Source organism: Eretmochelys imbricata, chromosome 6, assembly GCF_965152235.1.
Source record: "Eretmochelys imbricata isolate rEreImb1 chromosome 6, rEreImb1.hap1, whole genome shotgun sequence".
Classification (NCBI taxonomy): Eukaryota; Metazoa; Chordata; order Testudines; family Cheloniidae; genus Eretmochelys; species Eretmochelys imbricata.
In genome coordinates this window covers 9,174,559-9,185,819 of record NC_135577.1, presented here as the reverse complement: position 1 = coordinate 9,185,819, position 11,261 = coordinate 9,174,559, and positions in this window count along the sequence as shown.

Here is an 11,261-nt window from a genome sequence, read left to right as displayed (position 1 = left end):
ACAAACCCCCTAGAGTCCCCTCACCCCCCCAACCCTGCTGCTTGGCCTCTGGGAATCCCATCTCCAAACCCCTCCCCAGAGCCCTCTCACTTCCCCCCAGCCCTGCTGCCTGGCCTCTGGAAATCCCTCCCCACAAACCCTCCAGAGCACCCTCACTGCTTGGCCTCTGGGAATCCTGTGTGGAAGCTGGCAACTCCAGACTGCTACCGGTTGGTCACGAATCAGTTTAGGGTTGGGAAATTGACCACCTGGGCTGCGGTATTACAAGTGTGTAGGGCCATTAATTACATCCTGCTACGAAGGACTGTGACTCTTGGCAATGTGCATGAAATATTGGATGGTTTTGCAGAAGGTCTAGATAATATTTGCAAAAAGAAAAGGAGTACTTGTGGCACCTTAGAGACTAACCAATTTATTTGTCTCTAAGGTGCCACAAGTACTCCTTTTTTTTTGCGAATACAGACTAACACGGCTGCTACTCTGAAACCTAGATAATATTTAGTCCTGCCATGAGTGCAGGGGACTGGACTAGATCACCTCTTGAGTTCGCTTCCATGCCTATTATTCTATGATTTTATGAAATGGGATTCCCTAACTATGGCGGGGTAATAGATGGCAGGCAAATTCAATTTTGGTCCACAGACCATCTTGCGATGGAGTACATCAACAGAAAGGGATACTTCTCTATGGTATTGCAGGCACTTGTAGCTCGCTATGAGCATTTCACGGACATCAGTGCAGTGTGGTTTGGGAAGGTGCATGATACACACATCTTCAGGAACACTGGCCTGTACAGAAAGCTCCAAGCAGGGCCTTTCTTTCCAGACCAGAAGAGTCCAGCGGGGAATATTGAAATGCCCATAGTGATCCTGGGAGACCCAGTGTATCCCTTGCTCCCATGCTTCATGAAGCCTTACATGGGAAACCTGGACAGCAGCAAGGATAGCTTCAACAATAAGTTGAGCAGGTCCAGACTGACTGTAGAATGTGCCTTTGGCACATTAAAAGCACACTAGTGCTGCCTTTATGACAGGTTAGACCTAAATGAAGAAAATATTCCTGTGGTCATACTAGCCTGCTGCATGCTCCACAATGTTTGCAAAGTGGACTGGGAGATATAAACAGCAGCTAAAAGAGGTAAAATCTGAACAGCTAGACTCATTGGTGTTAGTTCAGGGAAGTGGCTACTGGGCTATAAGGGTGGTCAATTTATGCCTTATTGCATGTGTTGGCGTAGTGTTTTATTGAAATCGCCTCTCCAGAGTAATCACATGCTCCAAGGTAACCACAACCCAGCATGGATTATTTTTTCGTGTGTGTGTGTATGTCCATCTGTGGAGAAGGACAGGCACAGGATTTTTGAATGTGTGTGTGATGCTGGCTGTGTACCCCTGATTTGGGGGAAAGTTGCCAAGTGCAGATTCCAGAGCAGTTTCAATTTCTCCGAAAGGGGCTCTGGGGAAGACATGTGAGACAAGCCACTGAAGAAACTGCCCAAAGGGGCAGAGGAGGGAATGTTTCTTAGGTTCCCTGCAAAACTCCATTTCTCACTACTTGGGCTCTGCGAGCCAGTTTGTGCCATTCCTGAAACTTGTACGCTAAAAGCTTGAACCTGAAATCTGCAACACGACCTGATAGACAGCTCCAGCATACTCCAGATACTGCCTCTGTGTACTGCTCTACTTAGCACCCTGCCTGGTTAGGGGTGTGTATATGGGCCTTGGCTCCACCCCCTTATTGACATAACCCGGCCCATGGGCAGGGCTCGCCCTATACATAAATGGCCCTTCCAGCAGTGGCATAGCTTGATCCAAACAATCCCAGGTGCAGGTGAATTTATAATCTAGTGGAGGTGCTGGGCCTGGGCCCATGACCAGGGAAGACTTGGAGGATACCCCCAGCTATGCCCCAGAGTTGCTGAGATGCAGTGGTTCAGACCCCCCAGTTCCCTCCCATTTACTAGTCTCCCTGGGCTCCTCCCCATAGACCGTCAGCCCCTGCTCAGAGCCCCCTCACCTCTCTCTGTGCCCCCCCCCCCCCCAGGTGTAATGTAGCCACTTGCGCGAAACCCTTTTCCCTCTCTGCACTCCTGATCGCCTGCTGCCCCTCTCTCCCTCCACGTGCCCACGGCTCCAGCTGGTGGTAAGAGCCTGTATCCGGCACTGTGCTGTGTTCTCGCTCCCATCCCGCTGCCTGGAAGTTGGTTGAGGGGGATAACAGCTGGATCCTTGAGCTGCTCGGCGTGGAGGCCTGGGGGACCCTGATGGGTGCCCATGCAGGTGAGGAATGGGTTAAAGCAAGGGAGGTCCCCCAGGATTTGCTGACCATGCTGTGAGATGGGGAGGCAGAGCTGGTGCCCTATCCACAGGGGCTGCTGTCCAGTGGGAGTGGTGTCTGGCGTGTGGGACTGGGACTCAGGACCCCTGGGTTCTGTTATTGGCTCCACCCCTGCAAAACAGGGGAAATAATCCCTTGTCTCTGTAACCCGCAAGGAGATGACCTAGATTCCTGGGGCTCTGTCTGCTGGCAGCTCAGGGAGAGGCACACTGTCCCTGGTAGGGAGGGGGAGCTAAGGCAGACTCAGAGTCTGCCTGGCAACCACTAGGGAGTGAGATGCCCTTCCCTGGGAGCTCAGGAAAGCAGAGAAGCCATTTTTTGAGGCAGTCTGGAGCCAGCCAGGGCAAGGGCAGGACTGGCTGTGTGGGGAGCTGGTGAGTCCCAGGCCTGCATGCAGGGTTCCCCCTGAGAACTGGCCTCTGGGGACCTGACAGCCAGAGCCCGCAGCTGGGCTTTTCCCTCTCCACTGGTGACTCCCAGTTTGTAGAGTTTTGCTGGGAAGCTTCCCCAGCCAGGCTGAGTTCCCCCTCCAGCTCCATAGGTGAGACCAGTCACCACATGGTCAGCTCTGCTCTGGCTGCTGGTCCAGGGCTGCTGCCCGCTGTGAGTGTCTGGACGCTGGGCTAGGAGATGACCGTTTGGATTTTAGTGTACTTGTGTAATCTGCACCTTGACCCCTGCACCACTTTGTGGGGAGGGGAAATCCTGGGGCCAGAAGCAGTCTGACTCCTGCCTGAAGAGATCAGCCCCTCTGTAGTGACGGAGGAGTCCAGAGTCATTTTTGAACCTAAGGATCGATCATGGAGTTTGTGAGTGCACCATCATTTAGTTAATCAGGGAAATTGTTTTCCCTGCTCTACTGAGCTGTGTCCTCAAGCCAGGGAGTAAAGGTTTGGGGATTTTATAACCTGCTGCGTATTAAAATTGTGGAGGGACTTACCACCTCCTCCCACTTGTGAGTTCTTTGGGCTGTAGTGAACACAGTCAGCCACCCTGCTAAACCACGGCAGAGAAGATATTGTGGTCATAGGTCATCAAGGGCTCCACCAAAGTACGTGTACCAACGGGACACTGATCTTACATTTGCTACGTCAGGTCACGTGACTGGGAAAAGTCACGGGTGTTATCAGTGTGGGCACCGGTGACCCTAAGAATAGTGTTTTACCCTGTTATGTTATCTTTGTCTCCTGTTTAATACAATTACTGTGTTAAATATATTGTATGTATTTGTGTTATTTCTTGGGAGTCTCAGACTATCTGGCAAGTAAGTGGGAGTTACCCTGTGGTTAGAATTTTCCTCCCAAGCTGCCCAGGAAGAAGAGAGGGGGGTGAAGGCACCGCCAAATAAATTCATAGGAAAAAGTAAAGAAGATACAGCCTGCTAAGTGGGTGGCAGAATCCAGAAGAACCCAGACCTGTCCATCAAACCCTTTAAGCAGATTGGCATTAAAAAGTAACGGGGTGGAAAGGGGACACTACACCTCTTTAATGCCTGTTTAGATTGTGAGAGATCCTAGGGGCAGAGAGTGTTTTTCACTGGGTGCCTAGGCAGTGTCCAGCACGCCGGGGCACTGGTCTCGGTGGCTGGGTGCCCGGGCAGTGTTCCAATGGTCAGTCACCCTCGCTGTTAGAAATGTGTGCTTCATTTCTGATTTGAATTTGTCCGGCTTCAGCTTCCAGCCTTTGGTTCTTCTACTCGCTACTCCCCTGTTTATACACCCACAACTGCATCAGCCCTTTTGCCACATCACAGTAGGCGCTTGTGTTCAAGTTGTCTGTCCACCACAACCCTTAGAGCCTTTTCAGAGTCACTGCTTTCCAGGTTGCAGCCCATCTTGTAGGTTTGGTCTGCATTCCTTATTCCTAGATGGATGTTGATGCATTTGGCTGTATTGAAAGGCATCTGGTTTGAATGGGCCCAGCTTACCAAGCCATCCAGATCCTGCTGTGTGACAGCCCTGACCTCATCATTATTTACCACTCCACCAGTCTTGTTGTCATCCGCAAATGTTATCAGCCATGATTTTGTATTTACTTCCAGATCATTACTGAAAATGCTGAATAGCGTCAGGCCTAGAACCTGCCTGGCCACGCCTCCGCCTAGGAGTGGAGGGATGTCACCACTTCCCGGAAGGCCTGGAACCAGGTAGGGAGCCTGCCAGCCCGATTAACACCCCTTCCCCGAGCACCCGCAGTGCCCTCTGGGCTGCCTCCCCCCAAGATTTAGTCAGGGGTATATAGTAAAAGACATGGACAGGTCACAGGCCATGAATTTTTGTTTACTGCCTGTGACTTGTCCATGACTTTTACTAAAAGTACCCATGACTAAAACATAGCCTTAGCTATGAGTAGCCCAGGGAGGGAGAGAATGACCTCAGCCCTCTCCAGGAATTTTAAGCACAATCGAGTGTGTTAAAGAATTTTAAGGACATGAAGTATGTTGAAACCAATTAAGAAATTTAAGAATAAAGTTAAGAAAATTGTGGGAAGGATTCCACCAAGCGATGTGTAAAAGGCTTAAAATCAGTTGTTATTTATACTACAGCCATAGATAAATAAAGAAGAAATGGAGTCAGCAGAGTATGACCAGGCAAACAAATGGCCTAACAAGTTTTTGTGTTGAAGTATATTAAGAATGCAGGGAGGAGGTAAGAAAGGGGGGGAAGTCAGGGGAGGTGGAGCAGCAGGAGGAACGGCAAGTAGTCATGGAGATAGAAATATTTATGTAAAATGTGTGTGACATAAATGCTCTTTTAAAAGGATTCATAAATGTCTGTCGTCTTAATAATAATAATGGAAAATAATTTAAAGTCAAGAATATTAAGGCATTAATTGTCCACTGTGCCTTTAAGCTGTAATGCCTGTGTCTGTTCTTTAATCAAAGTTGACAGAAACCAGTCAAAAGTTAACACTTCTTGGCCAGTAGCCAACATGTTGCTGCAGTCACAAAGGGGAAGTGACTTCCCTAGCCTGTGTGTGTGAAAAGGGGAAACAGGCGAAGCGATTTGCTTTTAACCTAAATTTGGCTTAATGACATTACAAATGTATTGCCCATAAACCAGTGGTAATTCCCTTATTTTAATAATGTATTTTGAACAGAGTCAGTTGAAAGTGTTTTAGTCCTATAGGAGCATCTAATTTAGTATCCTTTAAAAATATTAGTAAGTTGTAAGGTTCAGCACCTTCTTTAAATGAGGCTATGCCAGATATAAAGAGTAAAGCAAACCCGCACCCACTAATCTACTAAACTGCAAAATATGGTGGGGGAAGGGGAAAAGGCAGAAAAAAGGAACAAAAGGAAAACCTTAGGTACAATTAAAATATTAAGTATTTATATTGTTCTGTTGCTTGAACATCTGAATTGGCTGGACTGCTAGCTACAGAACTAGCTGGGTTCAAATTTTTGGTTGTTAATAAACATATCCTTGATTTTACTAATTGGTTATTGTGTATCATTATCCCAGAGATAGGTATCCAGTCAGTTGTAGTTCAGGACACACCTCCTGTGGTCTTGATAAAGGAAATGAACAATGTAGAACTTTTCTGTTTTACACAGGGATCATTCTTTTAAGGAAGTATTGAAGACTCACTGAAGCCTCTAGCAAAAACCAAAAAAAATATAAAAATAAAAGCCCCTGCTACACACAATATAACAGTCATTCATCAAAATAGAAATATCCAGACTTATTCCTTGCAATTTTTCTTTTAGGGCTCCTAAGTGAATAAAGCATGTGTTAATATCCCTTTTAAAATAATTTTTATATAGGATATGAATAGTCAGGGAAGACACCTTTTGGCTCTTAACTAAACTATTTAATTTTTATAGGTAAATTAAGGTGCAATCTAGCTAAAAGGAGGTTGTTAACTCAAGTAGGTTTTTCTTGATACCATTCTGTTTAAAAATGGACAAATTTCCAGTGCCTGTTTGCCTTATTGATCAATGCTGCTGTGAACTAAGTCTCCCCCCCACCAGGTGCCCGGCCAGCAGCAGCCACTCTCTGGCTGTCCAGCTCTGAAGGCAGCGCTGCCAGCAGGAGCGGTGCAGAAGTCAGGGTAGCAATACCATGCCACCCTCACTGCTGCCTTCTGCCTGCTGAGCTGGGTGCCCGGCCAGCAGCTGCTGCTCTCCAGCCACCCAGCTCTGAATGTGCTCAGTAATTTTTTTCTCACACATTCCCAGAATACATTCTGTGCCCGCCGGTTTGAGAACCTCTGCCCTAAACAGCAATGTTTAATCCATCGATTATGGTTTGTTTTGTGTTTTTAACTCTTTGTTTTCTAATATATTTTGTTTATGTATAATAATGTTGGAATAATTTGTTCCTTGGTTATATGTTTGTCATGTGACTGTTGGGTTTGTTTTTTTTTTAAATTGTGGGGTTTGTGTTGCAGCAAACATTTTTGTGTGCGAAACTATGAAAGAAAAATATTGAAAACATTTTTTGTGGTACCACTCTGTTTCAGTATTCTAATTAGGTTGTAACCACCATTGGTGGATTATTATAATGCACTAATGGTAGTTCAGTTCCTTTGCAAATGCTAGTAATAAATACAGGTCTATTTGCCTCAGTAAATAATGTAATTATAACTTTGTTTCCATGGGTGGCAGGTAGGGGAAGCTGGGGGACGCTGTGTCTCCCCAAACAGCCAGGCGTAGGCCTGCCCACACTCTGCCCCCAGGGCCCTGCTTTGGTGGTACCACTGGGCTCCAGGGGGTTGGCCACGCTGCCCACCTTCCTGGGGCTGGGGGGGCTGCGGGCACTAGCCAGCCTGGGGCAGGGGCCAGTGGCCTTGGGGGGGCTCTGGGTTCTGGGGTGCATGGAAGGGACGGGCCCTTTGGTGGAAGGGGCAGGGCTGGGGGGGGGATAGCCTCCCCCAGCCAGCGGGTTCACATGCTGCCTATGTTTGTTTCTAATGTTGATGTGGGACTTGTTAAATAATGTGGCAGAACCCAGGCTAGAATGTGTAAGATCATTAAAAGCAAACTACGGCAACGTTAATGTAGTATTGATAGTGACAGTGTTTTACAATGTCACCATGTGTATCGGTTGGTTATCTGTGTTATAAATTGTTAAACATAATCAAATGAATGCAAATATAAAAAATCAGGTCCCAGCTAAGTACAATAATGAGTCAAAAGAACCCAAAGTCACTTTGTTTTATTGCGTTACAGCCTGTGTGGCAATATGGCAATATTGTATCAACAGAGCAGTAAGGGCAATGTACATCATTACTATGAACAGATCATTCTGATGTTTTAAGCCTGGAATCCTAATTTTAAAACAAACCAAATGAAAGTGGAGGAAGGTTCCCCCTGAGTTCACTGTGTGCCTGCGAGAGAAGGACAGCATCTCTGAAAGGGCACCATCCTGGGTGACCTGTGAAGAGAGAAATAACGCCATGGGCTTTTTTCTTCCTGCTCCTTCAGATGTGGGAAGAAGATGTTAGAGGGCTTCCCCTTTTGTTGAGATAGAGCTTTTCTCTGCTTGTTCTTTTAATCTGACCAGTTGGGTGCTAGTTGGAAAATCTGAGCCCTGGCGATCAATCCTTGCCTTCCCAGATTTTTGGCAGACTGCTAGGAGAAAACTGGAGTGGGTGATTCCTCAGCTAGCAGGGGGTGAATCTCTTACACAGACAGCTCTTCTGCCAAGTCTGAGTTAGAGCTTTGAACAAAATAGGCTATTGATGCAACCAGCCTGCAATGAGAATCAGCTCGGCAGCCCCTTTGGCATTGCGGATAGAGACAGGTGCCTCGGCATGTGATTGAAATCTGAGGCCAAAGTGTAGAAGTCCCAGTCTGTGCTTTCCTGTGATATAATCCTGCTAAATTCTCCGCCTCCCCACGGGACCCCCTAGCAAAATTGGAAGTCAGGAATCAATATTTATAATGGAAAAAATGAAAAAAATCAAGCATCATAAACAAACAGCCAATTTTCCCTTTCCAGTCACCTTTCATTTTCCATCCCAAGCAGACCTTCAGCTGTGCTCCCTTCACTTCCAGTGAAATGCTTTTCCTATAAAACACAGACAATTTCCATTGGGAATGTCCCATGTGTGGTTTCCTGCCCACCGGCTTGCCTTGGTGAAGTCTGAGGTCGGTGGGGTCGCATGGCGCGCTGTGGCGGTGAGGAGCTGAAACAGGAAATGTTTTCCCCACTCAGATATCTTAGTGATGTTGTAAAACGTGCCTCCAAAAATGACTCGATGCATCAACTCCAGTGCCAGCTTATTTGGAGTTATTCACTTCTGGGAATGGGACCTTTCAAAATATATATATTTTTTGAGGGAGTGGGCGGGGTGCAGGGAGAAAGGCTAGTTTTGGAGCTCCAGGCAGAGCTGCTCAAAATGGGTCTCCCCCTCCCACCCCCATAGAAAATTTCCAATGACAAGATTGTTGTTTTTGTTCAAACTGCTTTGAACTCTGAAATATTTTTTTTGATGGAAAAGTGCAATTTTTCCTTTATTTTGATCGGGAAAAATCCCAGTGTCTTTTAAAATGTTTTATCTTTCCACTGGGAGGAGGGAATTTTGTTGACTAAATGGGGAGTCTAAACTTTCTCACTTTACTGTTTTTTCCAATTAAAAAAAAAATTGCTACTTTGCTATTTGATGTCATTTAAAGAGAATTAAAATGGAAGTGGTACTTTAAAACTTTCATTCTTTCACTTTTTAAACATTCTCTCACTTTAAGTTTAAAAATAAAATCTAGAGAAAATGGGCCAGTTAATGATGGGGAATTTAAAAACAAAGTGTGCATTTTCTGACTATTTTGAAAGGAAATTTTTTTTAAATACTGAAAATATTGCTTTCCCCCCTAAAAGTATCAGAGGGGTAGCCGTGTTAGTCTGTATTCTCAAAAACAACGAGGAGTCTGGTGGCACCTTAAAGACTAACAAATTTATTTGGGCATAAGCTTTCAGGGGTAAAAAACCAGGATTTTTTACCCACAAAAGCTTATGCCCAAATAAATATGTTAGTCTTTAAAGTGCCACAGGACTCACCCTGAAAGTGTTAGTTTAGAATTAAAAAATAAAATTGTCAAACTATTTTTTGTGCGTGTGGAAGGTTTAGTTGGATGAAAACTTTTGTGTGTGTGGCAAGAGGTGTGGGAACAGTTCTAGGTGTTGGCCTTAGTTCACCCAGCAGCAGTGTGTCTGTGCTGGGATGTGCTCTTGGGAGAGGTCTGTGCCATGGTTACTGTAAGCCCATCAGCCACGCTCTGCTGGGACAGGCAGGTTACAGACTCTGCCGATTCGACTAGTATGTTGTCTTGTGTTTCAGAGGGTCTGTCTTCACTGCTCTTACCCACATGTTGTACCCCCTGTCCATACGCACAAAATCCTCTCTCCTGAGCTCTGTAGGGGTTTTAAACCCAGGCGGGTTAAAGTCCTGGTGCTGCTTTCATTCAGGCTGCTAACCTGCCCCCTTTGCAGTGAGGACGCAGGTTAACCCACTGCAGTGCTGATAATCCTCCAGTGCCTTTCCACAATGCCCCCATGGGCCCAGAAGGTCAGAAAAATTCTCTCTCAGTGCACTGGGGGGAAAAAATCCTAGAGCAGCTCAGTTTGCTGCAGCACAAAGCACCAATGGCGTATGTCTCCTGTAGTCCTAACGCTTGTGTGGGAGGGCGGCACCCATCAGGACACAGTAACTCAAGTCAGGCTTTGCATTGTGGTGGCTAACACCGGGGCTAGGCTAACCCCAAGGGCTCAGACCTTGGGGCTCACCCCATCGTGAAGATGCACCCCTTGACCAACGTGTTCCAGCGTGTCACGACACCTAGAGCTACGACCAAAGGTAGGAGCGAGGCCTGCAAAGCCTCACGCATGGGAGTCGTCTCATTGCACACACTGAGACCACAGGTCTGTCCAAAGCTCTGCAAAATTTTTCCAGCGACCTTCAGTAGCTACTCACTGGATTCAGAAGCTGGCTCCAGCTGGTAATCTCGCTCTTGAGGGAGATAAAATCATCTACAGCCCATTGTCACACGTGTTTTTTAAAAATGTTTTCTTAAAAAAAACAACTCAGGAAATTCCTAGCCTGCTCTTTAGTCACAAGACCCTCACAGCATCCCTGTGAGACTGGGAACGAAATGGGAATGACATGTATTCATCCCCTGGAGCGTAGCCTATGTCATAAAGATTTTGTCTGTTGGTTACGTCCCTGGGGTAGCCCAGCGAAGCACTTTTATTGCTGAACGGAGTTGTTTTAAGACTGGCTCAGAGAAAGGGGCAGTGAAAGGGCCAAGGAGCACAATATAGTCAGCTAATATAGCTTATAAATAGGGCCCTACCACATTCACAGCTGTCAAAAACGTATCATGGACTGTGAAATCTGGTCTTTTGTGTACTTTTACCTATATTATAAAAGTACCCTATACAGAAGTACACAGCTTTTCCGCAGCTGGGGGCCGCAACCCAAAAGGGGGTTGCAAGGCTATTGTAGGGGGGGTCACGGTGTTGTCACCGTTACGGCTGTGCTCTGGCTGGCGGCAGCCCTGCTTTCAGAGCTGGGTGCATAGCCAGCACCTGCTGCTCTGTGGCCACCCTCTACAATAGCCTTGTGACCCCCTTTAGGTAGGGACCTCCAGTTTGAGAAACGCTGAATCTTAAGGCCTTTGCATGTTTATATTTTGCTGTTTTTAAATACATATTCATGTTTGTTACAACACCATGGAATTTAAGATTTAAATACCTGAAATACCTTTAAATACCGTGATATTCAAGATTCTTTAAAATGCGATGATTGTGCAAGTTATGAAAATGGACCGTGAATTTGGTAGGGTCCTAGCTATTGGGCTTGAAGCAACATTTAATTAATGGAAGGCCTATGGACGGTGGTACGTAGGAGATCAGACTACACCGTTACAATGTTCTGACCTAAAACGCTATGAAAGGGGCACCGTCCATTTAAAAATTGGGCCG